This window comes from Humulus lupulus, chromosome 3 (assembly GCF_963169125.1).
Source record: "Humulus lupulus chromosome 3, drHumLupu1.1, whole genome shotgun sequence".
NCBI classification, from domain to species: domain Eukaryota; kingdom Viridiplantae; phylum Streptophyta; class Magnoliopsida; order Rosales; family Cannabaceae; genus Humulus; species Humulus lupulus.
In genome coordinates this window covers 277,620,072-277,631,157 of record NC_084795.1, presented here as the reverse complement: position 1 = coordinate 277,631,157, position 11,086 = coordinate 277,620,072, and the positions used below count along the sequence as shown (strand labels likewise).

At 33.9% G+C, this 11,086-nt stretch overlaps 1 long non-coding RNA gene across 1 annotated transcript; it reads left to right on the top strand.

Annotated features, from left to right (window-relative positions):
* Positions 1 to 943: 943 nt before the first annotated feature.
* On the top strand, positions 944 to 6,654 carry LOC133821679 (uncharacterized). Its single transcript, XR_009887738.1, has 3 exons — positions 944 to 1,298; positions 6,373 to 6,463; positions 6,551 to 6,654. It is a non-coding gene; the product is annotated as an uncharacterized LOC133821679 (long non-coding RNA).
* Positions 6,655 to 11,086: the final 4,432 nt, after the last annotated feature.

Here is an 11,086-nt window from a genome sequence, read left to right as displayed (position 1 = left end):
AGTTTCAGGGCCTTTTTTACAATTGAGAGTCCAACCCTTATTAAGTCCCAGGGTCTCCATATTTATAGGAGAAGGCACCTGGGAGTTGGTAAGAAGTTCATCCCGTGACCCCCTTATCTATCATATCAACTCTGTGACATTCATGATTAATTCCTAAACCTGACACATAAGTGTGATCAAATCAATAGGTAAGGAGATAATGGGCCGCACGGCCCAACCCAGTCGTGGGTGTCTGAATACGCACGTTCCTGCTGCGTGTCCGAGAAGTCAGGGGGATATCAGACACGTGATGTCTGATATATACACGTTTACCTTGCGTGTGTAGACCTTATAAAGGATCATGGCCTCCATATCTAGCTTTTACCACGACTGCACACTTGACTCGACCTTAGGTCTTCAGAGTCCTTCCCCCAACCTTGGGCGATCTTGGCGAGCCCTTGGGGTCTTCCCAAGCTAAGGAGGTACGACCTCGAGATAGAAGCTCCGGTATTGGGGCTGTTCATGAGATAGTCATGGCTAGGCCGCAGCTCGGGTTCGCTAATCAGCCCGTGGGAAATCCAGGGCGTACACTTTCTGTTTGATGCTCAATTCTTTGCTTGTACTGCTTTGTTAGATCATAATTTGCTTTAGTTCAAAGTTTTGAAGACTTTTTGTTAAAAGAAATTGGATTTTGATTTTTTTGCTTTTAGACATTATTGGTGTTTTTGAGAGTTATATTCTTATTTATGTATAGAGTACACTCGATCTCTCTGTCGTCGCACCCTCACCTCACCCTCACTCTCGGTCTGCTCTCCGATCTCTCCCCGATCTCTGAGATGCCGAAGCCCAGGTAAGCTGAAACCCAACTCAAAATATATATATAGTTGCTTTTATATATATTTATATATATGTATAATATATAAATATGTATACCCTCATTATTTATATGTATATATATATGTATTTGGTCCGAAAGTTTGGGTTGTTGGAATTGGGTGTTGATTTTGTTTGTGGAATCTGTGTGATGCTATAAATATATGTATAATATTTGGGTAATCTTTGGTTGGTCCGAAAGTTTTTTTTTTTTTATTTCTTTGATATTTTTGAGATGTAATTTTGTTATCACATTTTGATTTCTTTGATTTTCCTGGTATGCTAACAAGGGACAAAGAAAATTGTGGATTTATATATAAATATATATATATTAAGTTGATTTAATTTTGTTTAAATTTAATTATTTGGGTTGATTTTGTGTAGAAATTGAATGAGTATCTCTTGGAAATTCGGTCACTGGTATAATATAATTTTGTGGCATCAAGGTATTTATTTTTTAATTATGTTATTGGTTTAATTAATATGTGAATGTGTGTACAAAGTGAGATGTGTTTAGTGATATATTTATATATGTGTATAAAATTGTAGTGTGTGTTAGTATTTAAATTTGATTAATAATATGTATATTGTGAATGTTCTAGGAATTTTCTGAGTGTTTTTTGTAGGGTTTTAAATTTTTGGGATATGTTATAATAGAGATGTTATGCTGTCAAAATTTTGGTAGAGTTAGAGGACTAAATAAATAATAATATAATAAATAAGACATTGAATACTTAGAATTAACAAAATAAATTAAAGAATAAATTAAAATATTAGATAAATAATTTAATTTAATATTAAAAATTTAATAATTTTAAAATAAAGTGAAAAATTATAATTTAATATTAACAAATTTAGTAATTTAAAAATAAATTAAATAATTAGATATATAATTTAAAAATAAATTAAAAGTTAGATAAATAATTTCAAAATAAATTACAAAATTATAATTTAATTTAATATTAACAAATTTAGTAATTTAAAAATAAATTAAAAGTTAGATAAATAATTTCAAAATAAATTACAAATTTAGATAAATGAATTAAAAAATTATAATTTTATTTAATATTAACAAATTTAGTAATTAAAAAATTAGATAAATAATTTCAAAATAAATTAAAATTTTAGATAAATGAATTAAAAAATTATAATTTAATTTAATATTAACAAATTTAGTAATTTAAAAATAAATTAAAAGTTAGATAAATAATTTCAAAATAAATTACAAAATTATAATTTAATATCATAAGATTTTATAAGACATCATAAAACATCTAGTGTTAAAAAATATTTCTTTTTTTGTTGCTTTTCTTTGGTGATAAAATTTGATCACCAAAGATTGGATAGATGTTTTATATATTATCACTTAGTGATAATGTTTTATTAATTATTTTCAATCACGAAAAGCCTTAGACCCGTTCGGTGAAGCTGAGTCAGTAAGAACTCTTAAATATGCTTCTCCGAATTATCCAGGACGGTATGTGTCCGCATGGATAGTTTGGATTTGTTGAGTACCTATAATTTGATCTAGTACTCATTTGATTGTTTCGTTAATAGAGATTTCAATATGTGTCTCCTTATTTGTTCTCGTAAGTGGGCAAACTTAATTTTAGTCTGCCCACTTATGAGAACTATAGGGAGGTGCTGCCGAAATTTTTACATAAACGAAACAATTTTAAGAGTGTAAATTAAATTATATGTATACTAAAAATCTGAATGGGATAGGTTCTTTACCCTTATAGAAGTGGAGTGAAAAGGTGGATTAGGGCACACACACATAGTCAATAAGTTTTAATTATTGTTTATTCTTGTATTGTAGATGTCGATCGATAAGAGTTGGACAACATTAAGGAAACGTAACTGTGATGCTTATTGGAACGGTCTCCAAGCCTTCTTGAGAATAGCAAAAGAACACGTAGACTGCGACGGGAGAATTTTATGCCCGTGTGTGAGGTGCCTGAATGTTAAACTACAAACTATAGATACAATGGAGACTCATGTCTTTGACAAGGGTTTTCAACAGAGTTATCAAAAGTGGGTTTACCACGGTGAGGTGGAAGCTAGTGTCGCCAATGAGGTAGTTGAGGAGAATGAAGATGTAGACGAGATTGTTGACGTCGTTGATGATTTCCTCTTACCGACAAATGCAAAGGAAGCAGATGGTGTGTCTGGCAGTCGAATGGGACAGTATTATGACGAGTTGTTCGACGAGATTGAAGTTGAGTTGTATCCGGGTTGTGATTGGATATCATCCTTAAACTTTTTGGCGAAGTTGATGCATTTGAAAGTTAGAGGGAAGTGGCCAAATAACTCTTTCGATGAATTGTTGAAGTTACTAAAATTTGCATTTCCGAAAGATAATAAAATTCCCCCAACACACTATGAGGCGAAAAAGAAGCTGAGTAAGTTAGGGTTGGGATATCAATCAATCCATGTGTGTAAATATGATTGTTCCTTATTTTATAATGAGCATGCAAGCAAAGATTCATGTCATGTGTGTGGGAGTAGCCGATGGGTCAATGAAAAGAAGAAGGGGAAAAAGGTTCCACACAAGGTGATGTGTTACTTTCCGTTGACTCCCAGATTAAAGCGAATGTACAGTTCAAGACATACAACTAATGACATGTTATGGCATCATACTGGGAGATCAATAGAAGATGGGGTAATGCATCATCCGGTTGACGGGTCTGCATGGAAAGACTTTGATGCCACCCATCCTGATTTTGCAAAAGATCCTAGAAATGTTCGTCTAGGCTTGGCTGCTGATGGGTTTAATCCTTTTGGCAACATGAGCTTATCATACAGCATGTGGCATGTGGCCTTTTGGCAACATGCATGAAGGAAGATTATTTTATGCTAACTCTGCTTATTCCTGGGCAAAAATCACCAGGTAAAGACATGGATGTATTTCTAAGACCCTTGGTGGATGAGTTAAAACAATTGTGGATTAACGGGGTCGACACAAGAGATGGCACAAGGAATGAATTGTTCAAGATGTGTGCAACCCTTCTATGGACAATTAACGATTTCCCTGCTCGTAGTAGCTTGTCTGGTTGGAGCGGGCAAGGGTATAAAGCATGTCCAACGTGCAATGAAGACACCACTTCCATTCGAGTGATTGGTAAGACATCGTATGTTGGACATAGGCGATTCTTGAGGAGTAATCATAAGTATAGAAGGGACAAGGAATTTGATGGCAAAGTTGAGAAAAGAAATCCTCCACAACAGTTTACTTGTCAACAAGTTTTAGATCAAGTCAATGCTTTACCGCTTCAAGTGTCTGGTAAACATGACAGATTTGGGGGGGGTGAAGCACAAGCGAGGTGCAGGGGAAAGTAATTGGAGGAAAAAAAATATTTTCTATGAACTTGATTACTGGAGTTCAAATCAGTTAAAACACAACCTAGATGTGATGCATGTTGAGAAGAATGTGTGCGACAGTATCCTTGGGACTTTGTTAGATAATGATAAATCTAAGGACACCACTAATGCAAGACATGATTTAAAGAATATGGGGGTTAGGAAATCGTTGTGGATTTACGAGGATGCCAATAAAAGGTTAATGAAACCGCATGCTCCATACGTGTTCACTTTTGAACAGAGGAGAGATTTTTGTCAATTTTTGAAAGGAGTGAAGTTGCCCGATGGTTTTTGTTCTAATCTAAAGAAAAAAGTCATAGACAATGACTCAAACATTGTTGGGTTGAAGTCCCATGATTGTCATGTGATAATGCAACGATTACTTGCAGTAGGTGTTCGCAAGTTTTTACCAGAATCTATATCCACTACCATCACTGAATTGTGTAATTTCTTCAAACAATTGTGCTATAGGACACTGAACGTTTCTGATATGGAGAAAGCTAAGGATGACTTGATTGTTATTTTATGCAAGATGGAGTTGATTTTCCCTCCAGCATTCTTTGACATAATGATCCATCTGGTTTTGCACTTGCCTGATGAAGCAATATTGGGAGGACCTGTATTTATGAGGTGGATGTATCCTTTTGAAAGATACATGAAAAAATTAAAAAAACTATGTCAGGAATAAAGCTCGTCCTGAAGGATCTATAGCAGAAGGATATGTTGCAGATGAGGCTTTGACATTTTGTTCAATGTATTTCAAAGGTATGGAAACAAAATTTAATCAGCCTGATCGTAACGAAGATGCACCGTATGTGAATCGACACCTCACAGTGTTTGAATCTCAATGTCTTCCTCTTAGTAAGGGAATTCCCATGCCCCTCAATGAAAATACTCGAAATAAAGCTGAGTGGTTCATATTGGATAATTCTCCAGAAACTGAAGTGTATTTAGAGTAAGTACATAATTAATATTCATTTTATTCTTTGTTCAATCTACTCTTTAATTAACAATATTGACATTGTTAATTAATTAACAGGGAACACCTAACTGAGGTGCAACAAAGAGATATGGCTGCCAATCATAAATTGATACATAAGAAAGAGTTTCGTTCATGGTTTCATAAGAAGGTAACTTGTACTTAGCAAATTGCATACTACAAATTACATTCTCATTCTAATATATTTCTTTATTATTAGATATATGACTTGCACCAGCTTGGGTCATTAGAGCATGTTGATGAATTACTAGCTTTAGCATCTGGGTCAGATCTATTGGCTTACTCCTACCAAGCATGTATAGTGAACGGAGTTCGATTTGTTTCATACAATCGAGATCAGAATCGAATTACACAAAATAGTGGAGTGTGTGTTGCTGGAACATAAGGTTTTAACTATTACGGGCAACTTGAAGAAATACTCCAGCTGTCTTTTACTGGTTCTTATTCGGTGGTATTATTTCGATGTAAATGGTTCAATACAGATCCGAAAAAAAAGAAAGCCATCACTGTAAATAATATTACTAGTATCAATGTTAGCGGTGAATGGTATAAAGATGAACCGTTCATACTAGCTAGTCAAGCAAAACAAGTATTCTACATCGATGATCTCGTTAGAGGACGAGATTGGAAAGTTGTCCAAGAAGTGAATCATCGGAAAGTTTGGGACTTTCCAGATGCTTCAGATATGATTGTTGATGTTGATGTTGTACATGACACCAACTCATCGAATTTTGTTTTGACTGTGGATCTCGGAGAGTTGGTTGTTCAGCAATCTGATGTACCAGCGACTTAAGTCAACACGGCCCATCGACCTTCTTTAGTTGTTCAAGAAGATGATGGATTTATTAATGACAATGAAGATGATATGGCAAACAGTGTAGAAGAAGCAGAAGATGAGGATGAATTAATTGTCGACCTTAGTGATGATAATACTAATGATGTGTGCCCGATAGATGTTGATGTAATTAGTGAGGATAATGACTATTCTACTTAGTTTTGTATCTAGTGTTCAATGTATTATACATATTGAGAAATAAAAAGTTCGTTTCCAAATAGCATGTTTCAAATTACCTAATCAATTGAAATAATACTCAATAAATTAATTATAAATAATAATTAAATATTAAAATAGATAGGTTAAATTATTGTCGTGGTAGTAGATGTCAGCAGATGTGGCTAGAGCTCACGGTGGAGACGCTGGCGGTGATCCTCCACCGGATCCTACTAGGATCCCGACTACATGCGAGTCAGGTAATTTTTTTGTTATTTTATTTACTCACATATGTTTATCATGTATATACTAATATTCTACGTATTATTAATAAAAAAAAAATACAGGAATCCCAACTAAGAAAAAGGGTCGTGGCGCAGCTATTGGAAAAGATCTAGAGGAGAGGCGGCGTAAAAATGGAAAACCACTGGAAGTAGCGTTTTGCCCACGAACGTACAAGGTTAAATATGACCTCGAAAGTTGGATTCGCAGCAAGTGGATTCATAAGGTTTAAAGTATGCTCCAGGATTAAATATCGAGCCTTCAAGGCTCGATACGACCTCGAACGTGGCGACCTCGAAATATTCATGATCTCGAAAGGTAGCCTCCGAGATCGATTCATCATAGGGGATGATATCGGATCAAGGGTTCCGAGCCTGACGCGCGTACGACCTCGAAGCCAAGTGACCTCGGGAGATGTCATTAGCTCGAAAGCTGACGAGAAATCTGGGAAGCTAAAGCCTTGGAGATATGTGATAAAAACCTTGAATATCTATAAGTGTTGTCCATACGAGATGTAATCCCCATTTATTGCTGTAAATCCCCTAGAATCGTGGGATATTATTTGGTCAGTTATACGTCCCCTGGTCTTCAGGAGACGTTTCCTTTTATATCTGATTATAGGCATTAAAGGCCATTTATTTTATTTACACAAAAAGAGTAACTACCCAAAATATGTGGGATAGTATTCCGCAGCCTTCTCTATAAATAGAGAGGTCATGCACCATTGTAATGGACCGAAATTCCGAACCTTGAGAGAAAACTCTGAAGAATTCATCCTTGAAGGATTTTCAGAGATAATCTTGAGTATTAATAACAGAGACTCGTGGACTAGGCAGATTTAACTGCTGAACCACGTAAAAATCGTGTGTTTGTGTTGTTATATTTCAATTGGCCATTATCAGTTATTGTTTACGTGCTGCTCTCCTTTCACTGTTGACGAAAAACGGCGTCAACATATTTGTTTTTAATTATTTAAATTTTAAATAATAATTTTGATAAATAATTAATTAAAATTGTATTTAATTAATTAATTTTATTATTTTTTTATAAATAAAATAGTATTAGGGGCGACACTGTCGCCCCTGATAATATGCCACGTGCAACCATTTGGGGCGACATAGTATAGTATTAGGGGCGACTAATGGAGTATCAGGGGCGACATATCGACAAAAATAATTCAAAATTTTCAAATTTTTGAGGCGACATTTCAAGTGTTAGGGGCAACTGTGTCACCTCTAATATTTGAATATCAATGGCGACCCTTCGAGTCGCCCCTAATGTATCCTTTAGGGACATTTTTTCACGGGCGACTTTTCGGGTTATTAGGGGCGACATGCGTCGCCCCTAAAACTCATTTTTGTTGTAGTGTTATATTTTTAAGGAAAAGATGACAACCATATTTCAAATTTTAAATTTTAAATTCAAAATTCAAAATTCAAATTGATGATCATCATCTTTTAAAATTCAATAAATCAAAAACTATTTTTGACTTACCAATTTTATTTTCTCCCACTTAAATAAAATAATTAATTTCAAAAATTTATTTATATATATATGAATTTCGAAAATTATATATTTAAATTAATAAACATATTTTTCGAAAATTTAATAATTAATTCTAAAATTGTTGAACCAAGATTCCCCTGGAATCTTCTTGTGCGTGTAGCACAGTGTCTGTGCACTGTGCTACACGCCCAATCCATGCCAGGGAGGGCATGTGATTTTCCCAATTTTCATCATTATTTAAATACAAAATATCCCAAAAATAAATTAATTCAAAATTAATTATATTTTTGTTAAATCAAATAATTAATTAATTACACATAATTATACAATAATTATGTTTAGTGCATAGAAAAATATTTTACTTATCAAATAAGTCCTTTTGCCCAATTTTGTATTTATCTTTGTCAGTGTTTGTTTGAGCCATTTCGGGGACCATGGACCTATAACATTAAGCTCCAATAAATTAAAACTAAATAATTAAAACTAAAGAATTGAACTCTTTATGTTATAGATATACTTTTACAGAAATCTTATTTTAAGTTGTCCATTGATATAACCATCTTACAATAGTTCAACCCTCTAATTAATTAGTTCATAAATTAGAATGTAAGAATTACCATTTGACCTTTCTAATTGACTTCTTATTCCTTAAGTACTATTAATTCACTAGTGAATAATTAATCTATAATCTAATTATAGATTTGAGCTCAAAATCATTCAGTTCCAGAATTAACCCTTAAGGGAACCAATATACGATCCATTAGGAAATATTAGATTTCTTATTGTTGATACATGTTCCCAGCCATCCATGATATTAAATCTCCAAAACAAAAGTCATTAGCCTCAATCTATGAAGAGACCTTAACGGATGAATCAAAAGATTAAATAAACATAAACAGGAGTTCATGAACACTCAGGATTTAGGTTGATCTATAAATGATCATCAGTTATGATATGAATTACAAATCTTTATTATTAAATGGTTTTTTGGATAAAGACTTTTATTCATATTGTTCATTGTCATATATAATCATATTATATAAAGCACATTTATCGAGATGTCTTACCATATCAATAATCTGAATCTAGATTATTTGTATCAACATGATACTCAGTAAACCGTACTTACAACCCTAATTAAAGAATTCCATAACTTCAATTTGTTGTTGACTATTTTTATTCATTCATGTGATCTTAATTCTCTCGTGCTAATACAAGATCATGTTCTCGATAATGAATATAGAATTTTTCTGATATTTACAAAAAAATTATTCAAACAATAATTTAATAATCTAAATATGACAATAATAGACCATTGTATTTATTTATTCATTGAAATAATAGATGTCTTTTACATGCTTTTTGGACATACTCCTAACAATCTACCACTTGTACTTAAAGCAAGTAAGGCATTTATCTTAATCCCATATTACGTACATGACCCTTGAACTGCTTTGCAGCAAGCGTCTTCGTAAACGGGTCTACCAGGTTGTGTTCTAATGCGATTTTCAGAATGGACACATCTCCTCTATGTACGATTTCTCTGACTAAGTGGTATTTGCGCTCTATATGCTTTCCCCTCTTGTGGCTTCTTGGTTATTTAGAATTAGTCACTGCTCCACTATTGTCACAGTAAAGAACAAGTGATTTCTCCACTTCTGGAACCACTTCCAGATCTGTGTAGAACTTTTTCAGCCAAACTGCTTCACAAGCTGCTATTTATTCAGCTTCCATGGTTAAATCAGCTATACTGGATTGCTTAATGCTTCTCCAGACAACTGCTCCACCACCAAGAGTGAATACTGACCCAGAAGTAGATTTTCTACTATCTTTGTCTGATTGAAAATCTGAGTTAGTGTATCGAGTAGGTTCAAGGTCACTACCCGAATATACCGGCATACAGTTTCTCGTTCTCCTGAGACACTTGAGAATATGTTTCACCGCAATCCAATGTTCCAAACCTTGATTTGACTGATAACGACTGACAATCCCTACTGCATAACATATGTTGGGTCTAGTACATAACATTGCATAAATAGTAAAACCATAAGTTTTCTAAAAATAAGATGAATAGAAGATCTAAACCATCAAGATAAGAACTTGTTGAAAACCTTAAGTTTCAAAGAAATCAAGCACCTAATCAAAAAGCCATTATAACGAGCTAGGATTTGAAGTAAAAGAAAAGAATAAGAGGAATAGCAGTGGACTAAACTTGAGGATTAAGAGTACCTTAGATAGCTTAGAGCTTTGATCTATACCTCAAACACCAAAATCACACTATTTCTTACTTCCCAAGTGTTTAGAAAATCTTAGATTAGAAATCTTTTAACCTCAAAACCCTAGAGTTTCTCTCTAGAACGAAATTGGCGGCTTTGAGGCTCTTAGAAGTGTTTGAAAGATTATGCAAAGGGTTGAGTGAATGGTCATATTTATAGAGTTCAAGGACTGAAACTAACTTTCTTTGAAATGAATAAATAAATGAATAAAAATGGAATTTTTCGCTCAAAAAATGCCCAAAACTCAGTCAAAATCGTTCAAGAGCAAGTCCACGTTGTTGAGGGTTGTTTCTAGCTTCGGATTCCATGGCGATATATCGTCTGCCCCATTTTCCCGAGTGTAATGCCCCAAAATCCCTAATGCAATTTAATGGTCGTATTAGTAGGCCAGGAGGGCCATAATTAATTTATTATGCCATTAAATGATTATGTGCATGTTTATGTGAATTATATTATAATATGATGTTAAATGCATGCATGTGGGTCCACATTTCATTATAGGGGCATTTTGGTAATTTGGCCAGTTGAGGGCGTAATTGTGTATTTTCATGCATGTTGGTGAATCATTGTTGAGGCCACATAGTAATGTGGATTTTTTCGAGCCATTCGACATGAGACAATCTATGAGTAACAAGTTATCGGTTTAGTCATAACTGGGTTGAATTCGAAGATCGGGGTGACACTCAGGGTGATTTGATGATTAGAGCATTACCGGGAATTAAAGGGTAATTGGGTATGATTTTATTAGTATTTGAGAATAACGGGAATTGAAGAGTTTTAATTATGACTAACAAGATAGGCGGGAAATGACGGTTTTAC